Below are 13,540 nucleotides of genomic sequence, written 5' to 3'. Positions count from 1 at the left end.
AAGTGGTGGCACAATGTGAGTTGCCTAAATGTTGAATGGTGGTGGGCCTTCAAAGTGAGCCTTTAGAGAATACTTTACCCATTGAGTTGTTTAAGGCAAACTCAAAACTAATATTTTAAAGTCATTACTTTCAAATCGTTGACCAAATATTAAAAGGAAAGGGCTTATTCCTAAATTTTTAAAATTTTTGGTGAGAAAACAAATGAGCATTCGCACACTAGATGTCATCATGTACGGACCAAGAAGCACTTGGAAGTGTAATTTTTCTCTACACCAATCTAATTTTTGAAACACTCTATTTTTTACTATTAGATTCAATTTACATTCATGGCTTCCACTAATTGTGATTCTTTTTTGTCATGACATGGAGATGACATTAAAACAAGAATAATAATCTTAGAAAATATCCACTCATCGTATTTTGAATATTGGTATGATTAAGTACATTGTGCTAAAAAATACACCTACGGTCTATGAGAAGAAACAATAACAGCCAATGATGTGGTAGTTGAAGTGGTGAAGTGTTTGTGTCTTCGGATCGGGAGGTCCTGGGTTCAAGCCCCCAATAGGTGCTCCTCGCCTCTACGGGTGGAAAAGAGGACCTAAGGGCAGGGAAATGCACCTTATACGGGTGGGAAAAAAACGATGACTCTCGAAGGATCTTGAAACAGTAATATTTTTACTTTTTTCCACCATTGATAGTAATATTTGTACTTTTTTCCACTATTGATAGAAAACCTTTGTAGCCCTTGTGATTTGTTGACCCATTGGCATTGAGGTCTGCTCAGGCTTAGGTGAGTGAGTTACTTCAAATTGCATAAAGAAGTTCTATGTTATATGTTGTGTATTTACATGGAACAGTATATGTTATTAAATACATTTGGGGATCGGCCGGATAGCATTATCTATGCTCAGTTAGTTATCGATTTCTCGTGATGAGTTTATTGCTCATTATTTGTAGAGCTCTAGAATGTGCAAGCCTCTTACGCAGCACGCAATTTCAATGCGAGAGAAGCCAGTAGCGAGAGCTAGGCTTTCGTACTCGGCGATGGTTCTCTCCTTGCCGCTGGGCATGCAGGTGAGCATGCACAGGTCCGAAAGGTAAGCCAGCCGGTCGGACCAGCCGCTGCCAACGGGCGAGGTTGGCGACGGGTAGAGAATCTCCGCCACGATCAGCTTCCCCTCCGCCGGAAGAGCGCTGCAGCAGTTCCCAAGGATCTTGCGGCACTGCGCGTCGTCCCAATTATGCAAGATGTTCTGCCACATGCAAGCGCACAGAATGCAATGTTGATCATAAGATTGGGATAATATCAAAGGTTTAAGCTTGGCTATAATATGATTACCTTCATGAAAAGGGTGTCGCCGGATGGCAAGCTCTAGAACATGTCTCCTCCAACGTGCTCCACTCCTGCGTGCAATATACACATCAGTTAGCAATGATGCAATGGAGGTATTGTGAGCGGCTTAACGCAATGCAGGAACTGTGCAAACGCAGGAGCTGTGCACCTGGGTGTGCTGGGGCTGCTCGCACTACGTGAGGCAAGTCGAAATTAACGCCAACGTACGTCCAACATCAAAGTTCTCGTCTACTACATCTTCACAGTTGTACATCCATCTGGGCATATCTTCTTCATACTCTTCGCTTTCGATGTCTCGCAAGATCTTTTCATTGCAGTACATGTAAACAAGTTTATCTGCTCGATCTGCAAGAAGTCGATTGCGAATAGTACTATGAATATATTTATACATGCTCCAGTTTCTTTCTGAGCCTGAGTTTGAAGAGCACTGACTTAGAACCTTCATCGCAAGGTTGCGCAATAAAGCATAATGCTCACCACCATTCATCATCCACCACTTCCATGCAGGTTGCTCTTTAGCCATTTGCTGCACCATCTCCTGCACTATTTCGTCGGCGGACATGTCTGCGCTGGCCTTGGCTAGAATGTCCAGCACCTGGAGGTCCATGACTGTGCCCAAAGCCAAGGGCACGCACACAAGGCGGCTCATGCATCGGGCAGCCAGCCATGCTTCTTCCTCACTACAATCAACAATAGCGCCGGCCATTGCTCACTCTTTTGGGGTTCTCTGGGAAAGCTCGTCTTTATAGAAAACGATCCACCCTCAAAGTCAAGCTCATGGATGTAAGAAGTCACACAAATTCTCATTTGTGTGTCACACAAAGTCTGGCCTACTATGATGGAACGTTATCTAGAAAATCAAAGACAACTTACACAAAGTCTTGTGAAAACAAAGACAACTTACACAAAGTCTTGTGTACCTTTTACATATACCTATTTTAATCGACAATGTGCCAATTCATGCCTTCTCTTCATTGGATAGAATCTATGCTAGTGATTATGGAGATTGGCTTTTCCTTTCTCATTTTGATCATGTTCCTTAACTTTCGAATAGGAAATAGTTCCTTGATGGGACAGAAATTTAAAGCACTATCTTTAGTAATTAACAAGTCTATTATAGGCTCTCTTAGGATTCCCCTCCCCCCCCCCTTTTTTTTTTGCTTTTAAGAGCTTGTTAGTGTATATACATCCATAAACAAATAAGGGTACTTGGGCAATATAGAGATAATTATTGGATAAACCTTTCTTAAAGATGTTTGCAAGAATAAGTCTTATCTTTCTATTATAAACAAGGCAAGGACTTTTCTTCAGAGAGGCATAGGTGGTTGGAAGTTTTCAAAGAGGAAGATAAATGGTTAACTAAAAGGATCATAATCTTCAATAGATTAGTGTATACTATAAAAGAAGTGTTTGGCCTTGGCAATTTTCTTCTTTGTAATAGATTACGAGTTATTAAAAAAGAGAGAGTCTCCAATTATCAAGGTCTCTGATCCTCAACACTCTATCTTGCTTGGGCTTAGATAGAATTTTTGGGCATACCTATTTCAACCAACAATGTCTATTCATCCATGTCATTGCATACCCATCTTAATCTACACTGTCAATTAATCCATTCCCCTTCATTGAAAATGCTAGTGAGTTTTGATATGTAGGGCGGTTGACGATGAAATATGCTTGATGTCTAGACTATGATCTTGCACTTTACTGGTGTGGTATGACCATGTGGCATCCAAGTGCTGATCATGTTCCTTAATCTCTTTTTTTTTCAATTCTTTATTTCATTCCTTGGGTTTGGCCCAATCTATGAACAAAAATTAGTACTTGGAATACCTTACTTAAGAAACATAAGGACAGCCACACTAAAAAAATGTATAACAATGCACAAGAATCAATATTCTCATTCAAGCCTATATATATAATTACTATATGGAGATCATCTATTGTATTTGATCTTCTAATGTATTTGAGATAATTATTGGACATACCTATTTCAATCAACAATGTCATGGATTATGGGTAATGTAAAGAACAAGTGGATTCTCTAAAAGACCAAGTACGTTCTTTAGGCTTGGAGGTATTGAGTCTTAAGATATCTATTAATCGACTCAATGCTATTATGAAAAAGATGAGCCATATGTTAGAAGCCCGGGTAGTTGCCTAGGGTTTTTGTGAGAGTAATGATGTTTTTACTCAAGGCACAAATTGTATTGTCACTACAAGGGATCGGGCTCATACCCGCGCTCTTAGCCGCTAAAAATGACTTGTGAAAAAAAGTAGCGGGCCCGTGTATCAGCGCGTGTATCATCGCGGCCAGAGACATGCGTGTAAAACCGCGTGTATAGTACCACTCAGACGCGCGTATACACGGGTGTGTAGCCGCGTTCTTTTCACAGACGCGTTGATACACACGGCTATACACGCTTTTTCTTATATTAGACGCTCTTATACACGGGTGTATAGCCGCATCCTGTTCAGTTCCAATGTCCCAGATGCATTTATACACACGTCTATACACGCGTTTGTTTAATTTAGATGCGCTTATACACGCGTAATTGCCAGTTTATACGCATTAATACACGCGTATTTTCCAGGGTATCCGCGTAGATACACGCGAGTTTTAGCAGTTCTGACGCGTTTATACACGCGAACAGAGAGCCAAAAAAAATCCAGAGAGTGCTATTTGGTGCCTGAATACTGTTCCAGCATTCCAGCACCCAATAGCACTCTCTGGTTTTTTTATTGTGCATTAGACCATCCCATTAGACCATCCACGAAGAACATATGCACGAGGGAGATTAAGACAAGAACGACATGAATGCATACATTGTCATTACACGATTCAAGACAGACATGAATGTAATACTATCGATCAATCAATTCAATATTACTATCAAAATTTCATACATGTATACAAGGGAGTCCATATCTCGAAGTAGCCCATGGCTTGAGTTTACAAAAAAATATATACAATCACATCCTCAATATGGAATGTGATACTATAAGTCTGAGTACTACTCAGACCCAGATGATGACTCGGTGCTCCCTCCATGCTCAGATGAGCTCACATCGGTCGGAATGTCCGAGGAGTAGTGCTCACGTCCACCCTCTGCAGCGGCGGCCGGTGGATCATCAGCAGCTTGTGCCTGTTCAAGTAATATATAGTATATAAGTATATATATATGCAATTCAATAAACCAAAACCATTCGTTACGAATTTTCAAGTACCTGTCGACCGTATGGTCTCATGGCCATCTCAAACTGCGCGTCCGTAATACGTCCCTCGGCTCTGAAGATGGCCCACGTGTCACGTCTGCTATGCCGGCGAGCATACGCAGTATCGTGGGTTGTGGGCTTCCTCCCCATAACCCGTCGCTGTATCATAATCAACACAATTTGTAAGATTAAAACAATCATAGAATCAATGAATTAAGTAAACAATCAAATAAAGTGGCAGGATACTTACGAACTCTGCCTCCCATGACTCGACGCCGCCAGATCCGAAATACGAAGATCCAATGGTCTCCATCTGGATCCGTCGTGCCTCCACATGCTGCCTGCTCTTCACGCCACCCTCTGCTCGTTTCTTTGCCTCCTTCCACTCGCGTTTGTGTGTAGTGACAGGTTTCTTGGCAGGATAGCCACCCGCAGCTACATTTAGCCGGTCATCGTACGGGAGTTTTTTAAGGTGAGATCTTTTATTACTTAAGATCTCCCTTATTCGCGTCCTTCCCCATACATCCGAGAATGTAGCATGTGGGGGATTGGGGTACCGACTATGTACAGCCTCTATCACCTCCCCAACTAATCGGCTATTTTGATCTTTAAATTTAATAAAATAATTTCTATATGAGTTTGATACTACCCCACGCATGTACTCCATTACCTCCCTCCCCCTCGCATCCATCACTATCCCGCCCAGGGATTTCACTGACGTAAACGAGAACATGTGAACATGTTAATAACATATGTTAATAACACAAAAAATCTTGTGATCACATGTTATATTCACAAAGCTTTCACAAGGGCCTAAAAAAATTATCTTTGTCAGGCATAAAAAATCTTCTTAGGTGGCCACTGACCTGCTATTATGTGAAGATGGTAACATGAGAACATGTGAATAGCTTATTCCCATGTGTAGCCAAGCTTTTAAGGGGTTCCCAAATGACAAGTGACCTGTTATTTTGTGAACGGTAACATGAGAACATGTGAATAACTTGTTCACATGTGTTATTATCACAAAAAATCTTGTGATCACATGAATATTAAATCCTTGATCCCGCCCCTATCCGTCACATCATAGCAGACTACTCTCTCTATCTCTCTCATCTCCTCCTCTTCCGAACTGTCTCCTCTAACTCTTCTCTCTCTATCTCCTCTCTCACCGCGTGCCCTACTACCTCCCCCACCTCCCCCACCTCCCCCACCAAAGCACCCGCCGCATCCTCCACTCCCACTCTTCCTACTGCTGCGGGTGGAGTCACGACTGGGGGATTGTCTACGTGACTGTGGCTGTGAGCCCTGACGTGACGGTGGCTCTGAGGGAGCACGTGATGGTGGCTGTGAGGGTGTACGTGAGTGTGTCTGGGACGAGGTATGTCTCCTCGGTGGACGTGGAAGAGGAGAAGCTGCATGCCGTCTCGTCAGACTCGGAGGAATAGACGGCACTGGAGTGCCCTGGATACTCGCGGTAGGGGTATAGACACCAGGCAGGGAAGGAGGGGGATGGGCATACATATACTCTGTAAGCTCAACCGGACCAGGATGGTGCCCAAAGTGATTCAGCATCTCCATCAGCCAATTGCTGTACGCAAATGGATCGGATGAAGAACCTGGAATATCCATAAAGAACCTGCAACAAACATCTTCATGTACATCATGGGCTGTCTCTTGACTCACACAAATATCATCATTCAAGTCAGTTGCCTGCAAATCATGAAATCTGAAACGCCGCAGTTTTCTGTCTGCAAAAACGCGTGTATACACCCGTCTAGAAACACGTGTATATCCGCGTGAACATACTCTGCAGACAGGTTACACGCGCTTCTACACGCGTTCGTACACGCGACCTGCGGAAAAATTTTCTCGAAAAGACCGACCCCCCGACAAAGACAGAATGTCCTTATAAAAGGACCAGCCATTGTCGCCCCTGTCAGGATGCAGTAACCCAATCGTGTGCAAAAGGACAAACCCAAAGAGCAAAGAGCAAAGTAAACAAATCTGACAAAAGAGACAAGGCACAGGACAAAGTGACTCACCTCTGAAAAAGTGAGTCTTCTCTGCTCCTTCTCTGCTCCCTCCTTCTCCCATGTGTGTGCTCCTTTCTCTGCTCCCTCCTTGCTGTTCGAAGAGGTGAAAACAGGCGAAAACGCATGCACAGCCGATTTCTTAGTTCAAAATCTATATTTGGGAAAGGCGGGCTATATTTAGTTTAAACATACCGCCGCGTTTATATTCACGTATATAAATGCGTGTATTTTCGCGTGTATGTTATTTTAGCTGCGTTTATACACGCGTTTTGCAGAAATTAGCCGCGTGAATACACGCAATTTTTAGGAAGTAGCCGCGTTAATACACGCAATTTTTAGGAAATAGCCGCGTTAATACACTCGATTTTTGTGCTTTCATTAAAAACATATAATGATTTTGTGTTTTCTGATTTGTACACAGGATGTCATCAACCTCTTCAAGCAGTTCTGGGGAAGATGAGACAATGCGTCATCGTAATCGCGATGTGTGGTTGGGACAACGGATCAAATGTATGTGTAATCGATGTCAAGGATGCATTGTACGAGCACGTCGAATTACCTTGAATCACATCTCCATGTATGGAGAATGGAATCAAATAGGTTTAGAGGTGAGTAGATGTAAATTGATGGTATTCAAATGACTCATGGTATCCAAATTAAATTAATAGAGTTGTAACATATAATTTGATAAATTAAAGCAGGATGCAGTACCACACCCTAACATGGTACCCTACGCGCGACGAGAGCACGTAAAGCGTCGACGAGATGATGCTGGAGCTTCGGGATCTATTGTCAGAGATGAGTGGGAAAGGGACGACAATAGCCCTGCACCCCACGAAGTTGTGGAAGAGGAGGTGCTTGATGATATGGTGCGGAATCTTTTTAAGGATGATCCCAAAGGTATGGACGACGATGATATGAAACAAGAGCATCTTTATAAGGCTTCATCGACACCGGTGTTTGAAGGGTGCACATTCTCAGTTTTACGTGCTTCACTTGAACTACTTAATATACAAACAGTTTATGGATGGAGCAATGCAAGTCTTGACGCATTGTTGAAGTAAGCATTCTAACTTACAAATTTGAATTAGTGGTTTAAGGTTTAGGATTTAAGACTAATTATAATTGATGATATTGGATGCAGGCTATTATCAAACATGCTTCCAAAGGAAAATAGACTACCCACCTCAAGAGACATAGCGAGGCGCTATGTGACATCTCTTGGAGGACTGGATTATGATAAAATACATGCATGCGTCAATGATTGCATTCTCTTTCGTGGGACGCATAAGGAGGCTCTACATTGTCCCACTTGTGGTGAAGCAAGGTACAGAACAGATATGAAGAGTTGAACATGCCATTGAAGATGTTGTGATCGATGATCAAGAAATAAGAGATGATCATGATAATGAGGATGAGCATACCATTTCTCATGATCATGAGAATGACCCTACCATTGAGGATGATGGTGATGTTGATGAGGATGATCAGGACATCGATACCATTATCAATGGAGTACAGAATATCGATAGTGGAATAAATTTAATCGTAGCCTTACCAATTGATCAAATGGATATTGATGTTGATCGTTTGGCAAGGATGGATCTTATTGAAGATGAGATCGAACCCTAACTAATCCGTCACTGTATGTTCTAAATTGATGACATTTCTATCATCTCATATGCATGATTTATTTTTGAATATATTTCATTGTTGTAAATGCATGTAGTGGGATTGTGTAATGATGTATACTGTAATGTACTATGAGATGGTTTAAGGAAAATAGTTTTTAATTTTGTAAAGGAATTGAGTTTTTCTTCAGTTTTTCTCTGCCATGCGTGTATTAATCCATGTATAGCAGCGTGTATTTATCCGTGTATAATAGCGAGTATTACCCCGTGAATATTATCGTGTATAGATGCATGTATTACTGCGTGTATATAAATGCGTTTATACACGCGTTGATAAATGAAAATATACACGCAAACTTAAATGCTAAAATACACGCGCCCGATTCTATTCAAATACAAGCGCGACCATACACGCGTTCGTAATTTATCGCGTGTATGAAACGCGTGTATGGCAGCATTGTCTTGTAGTGTGTAACTTTCAGAATTTGCTCTCCCTTTTGGCTATATGTATGAATTTTTCATTTTCTCAAATTCAATACTTCTCTCTTTTATTTTGTTCTCTCACACTTTTTTATTATGTCTCAACTTCTATTTCCTCTCTCTGCTTCTCTCTCTCTCTCTCTCACTATCTATCTATTTCTGTGATTGTATATGTTATTACCCTTTATCTTTGTAAGAGATGGATTGTATATGGTATGCTCACTTATTTATGTAGGAAATGGTTTGTATATGTTATACTCACGTATTTATTAAAAACTTCTCTAAGAATTACATTGTTATTGAGCTGGGTCTATTTGGAGCAGGGTCACATGTAGATGATTCAAATACCATTATCAAGCGTATGCCCTAGCCATGAAACCATCAAATGATTTTCACAGAAGTCATTAACATAGAGTGTACGTAATAAATCCATGACATTAGGGGAAGTATCCACAAACTCTTGCTATAAATACCTGAGAAGAAGGTGCACTTCCCATCGAATCCAAAAGAAGTGACATGGCAGACGAACCATGTAGAGCATACACAACCTAAGTGAACTAACTCATAGGTATCCAAGTTGTTTTATATTTGTCAAGTGCCGAAGCAACAAGCTAACACCACCTTGGGGTGTCAATGCAAATCTGTCAAATTATAATCTGCAGAGCACCATACCACATTTTGCCAAACAGCCAATTTCCCCATACTCGTATACCACCAAATTAAGCGATAATGCCCTCAAAATGCCAGCCATGCAAGAGAATTAAGTATATGTATACACAAGCCCAAGCATGCCATGCAATAACTCTTGGTCGTGTGTCGAGCAATACTATTTATGCCAAAATTAGAAAAAATAGTAATCATGCTAGGCCTACATGGTTTAAAGGCCCAAAACATTGATATCCAATTTGCTAGGGTTATTTTAAATAAGGTCTAAATAAAATTTATGATATTAATTTGTGCATTTATAGTGTGTGTGTGTGTGTGTGTTAGTTACAACACAGACACACACACACAAACATATGAAATGTTACTATACCACCTTTCCCACATGTATTTTCTTTAAAAAAACCTAACATCTAGTGCCCATATAAAATCTATGTGCTACACTAATAAAAAATTTCAAGTTAGCACTATCATAGTAAACACAATTTTTAGTGGACCTAAAGGTACTAAAAATCATTTAAGTCTTATCCGAAATTAATCAATGCATATATGTCACCATATGTAGTAAGCCAAAGATACTAGAAGTTTATCCAATAATGCTGGCACAACTTTTCATCACCCTAAAATTGAACCAAGAACTATACTAGGTGTAAATATATCAGTCTCGTATTGTATCTTTACAGCATACTACTTGCCATGAGATTCCATGTGCCTATTCCACCTAGATATATCCTAAAATTGCAACTAGAAACTCCATATTTTACTATGTTAAGGATGTTCACAAAATATTCCACGTAGGTACATCCCATGAGATTCCATGTGCTTATTCCATCTAGGTATATCTTGAAATTTCTACTAGAAACTCCATATTTTACTCTGTTAAGGATGTAAAAAAACTACTATTCTGTTTAGCATGAAGATATGAATCCTTTAATGCAAATAGAACTTATATCGAGGGTGTTGTTAGAAAGCAAAAATCTTTGGAATGGAGGTCATTTTTATGTCATCAACATCAAGCGCACAAGAGAAATGTAAGATTCCTCCCCCACCCCCTTTTTGATGTCTAGTATCTTTCCTTGTAATCAATCCCTCTTCAGAAATATAAAGACCTTGTTTCTATCTGTTTTAGCCTAGAGAGAGAAAAATATTCTAGAGAGAGAATATTCAGATTTTGAATATTTTTGGATAGAAAAATATCTCTTCTAATTCAGATGAGTTCCCCTGAAACAGAAATTCAAAAAAGAATTTTCCAATGTGCAATTGGAATTAATTGAAAATAGGTATAAAGAACCTTAGCCTAAGGGTCTAGATTTTCAGAAATCTTTAGACTATAGTCCAATTAAGGTTCCTATAGACCAATAGCATCAATCCATGTGTAGGGAGGAGATAAATCCAACTTGTAAAAAGAAAATACCCAAAAATGAGTAAATGCTCACATGAGGTGAAGAGTTGAAAATGTACAAGGTTTATTAGTAAAAAACTATGTGCAATATTAAAAATATGAGATATTTTGGGTATAATGATTTTATTATGACACATATGTAAGGAAGGGGAGTTCTTTAAAGGAGGTGCATATTTCACATAAGATGAAGAGTTGAAAATGTACAAGGTTTATTAGTAAAAAAACTATGAGCAATATTAAAATGATTCCATTATGACACATATGTAAGGAAGGGGAGTTCTTTAAAGGAGGTGCATATTTCACATGCTTGAATGAGTTTTAAACTCATAAAATTTGAGATATTTCATCTCTCCTCTCTCCTCATTCAAGTCTAGTTCCAAAAAGTTAGCTTAACTGACCTAAAAATGGTCAATTATTGACCAAACTGATTTAGAAAATTCTAGAATCAGTTTGTTTGGTTAGGAGCTCAATTTTTCCTATAAATAGAAGCCTCCCCCTTGTTGAAAAATATATAGTGTTTATGCATCGTTACTCTACTCCACCTAAGCCAAGAACTGTGAATTCATTTAATAATTCACTAGTTTTCGGAGCTTTCCTCTTTCTTCAATCCCCATTAGTGGCTCCATCAACATACTTAACCAATTGATTGGTTGGGGGCCTCTACCGTGAACAAAGAATCAAGCAAGTTGTAAGGTAATTAGTGAATATTGATCTTTCTATAATTTCTCAATGTTTCTCTCTTCTCAACCCCTCTCAAGCTTGAGAAGTTTAATTGGTATGGTTTTTTTTAAATGCTATTGAAGTTTGAATAGTAGTGAAGAGTTACATAATGCTATTGAAGTTAATTTTCATTTATGTTTAAATTCTAATGATTTTTATGTAAATTCTCTCCCTCACTCAAGAAATGGTCATACTCATGACCCGTTCTCAATCCAAATCAAGCTTTTCATAAAGCTTTTTCTTAACCCAAGATTAACCTATGCTTGAGGCCAAATTAATGGCTTTTTTCTATGCTTTTAGTTTATGTATATTAATGATTCAATCCATTATGGATTAATAATCCAATTAGAGATTATTTTAATTATTTCCTTAATGATAAGCATTATCCCTTAGAAAAATTGAGATTTATCAGTCATAGTAGCGGAGCTATGGCAAAATTTTTATAAAAATTATGCATAAAATAATCTCATTCAAAGTATAAAAAGAGGACTTCCTACCATATTCTAGGAATCATCATCCTAGATTAATTGAAAGAATTCATTATAAGCATGGAGAAATTGAATTTTAATATTATGCATAAAGGATAAATTTTTATATCAAAAGTGTTATTTTTACCATTTTTATTTTCATGCATAGAAGTATGCATAATGGATAAATTTTTATATCAAAAGTGTTACTTTTATCATTTTTATTTCATACATAAAAGTATGCATAAAAGAAAATTTTTATATCAAAAGTGTTACTTTTATCATTTTTAATTTTCATGCATAGAAGTATGCATAAAGGAAAATTTTTATATCAAAAGTGTTACTTTTATCATTTTTAATTTTCATGCATAGAAGTATGCATAAAGGAAAAATTTTTATATCAAAAGTGTTACTTTTATCATATTGGATTTCATGCATATAGGTATGCATAAAAGATATTCTTTTTATACTAAAAGTATGATTTTCCTCATAAATGGATTTTATGCTTAACTTAGATGCATAAGAGAAATTCTTTTATTCTAAAAGTATAATTCCCTACCAAATTGAAATCATGCATAAGAAGATGCATAAAGGATTGATTTTAATTTCGAAAGTGTTAGTCTCCTTAAATGGAATTTATGTATAAATAAATGTGTAGAGAAATCTTATATCAAATAAAAGAATTCTCTTTTTTTTTTAAAAAAAAGATATGAAATGTGATAAGATGTGATAAGAGGTGTATGAGATGTGATAAGAATTGATAAGATGCGTATGGAAAGTGATAGGATGTGATAAGAGGTGTGATAAGATGCTTATGAAATAAGTTAGGATGTGATAAGATGAATTAAGATGTGTATGGGGGGATGAGGTAAGAAGTGTATGTGATAGGATAAGATGTATATGAGTTGTGATAGGGCGAGAATGGATGTGATGTAAAAGATTAGATGTGAAAGTATATGGGGTTATATAAATGGGAATGTGAAAATGGATGTATGTATGTGGATGTGTGGATATGGAGATGGGAGTGTGGATGTATGAACATGAAAATGGATATATGCATGAAGATGTATATGCATAGATGTAAATGTGGATGTAGATGTGGATGTATGGATGTGAATGGATGTGGATGTATAGATGTGAATGTGAATGTGGATGTAGATGTGGATGAATGGATGTGGATGTGTATGGATGTGAATGGATGTGGATGTATAGATGTGAATGGAAATGTGGATGTGGATGTAGATGTGGATGTATAGATGTGAATGGGAATGGGGATGTGGATGTATGTGAATGTGAATGTAGATGTGGATGTATGTGAATGTGAATGTAGATGTGAATGTGGAATGTGGATGTATAGATGTGGATGTATGGAAATGTGGATGTGGATGTATGTGAATGTGAATGTAGATGTGGATGTATAGATGTGAATGTGGAATGTGGATGTGGATGTATGTATGTATGTGGATGTAGATGTGGATGTATGGATGTGTATGTATGAATGTGGATATGGGATGTGGATGTATAAATGAGGATGTGAAAATGGAGGTAAGCATGTAGATGTGGATGCATGTAT

The 13,540-nt window shown here is 38.4% G+C and overlaps 1 pseudogene; it reads right to left on the bottom strand.

Annotated features, from left to right (window-relative positions):
- Positions 1–465: 465 nt before the first annotated feature.
- The window catches only part of LOC147626261 (caffeic acid 3-O-methyltransferase 1 pseudogene), a 132,874-nt pseudogene continuing 119,799 nt past the window's right edge, over positions 466–13,540 (bottom strand).

This window comes from Cibotium barometz, chromosome 22, assembly GCF_041138505.1.
Source record: "Cibotium barometz isolate CiBa-2024 chromosome 22, ASM4113850v1, whole genome shotgun sequence".
Classification (NCBI taxonomy): Eukaryota; Viridiplantae; Streptophyta; class Polypodiopsida; order Cyatheales; family Cibotiaceae; genus Cibotium; species Cibotium barometz.
This window is presented reverse-complemented; position numbering and strand designations above follow the sequence as displayed.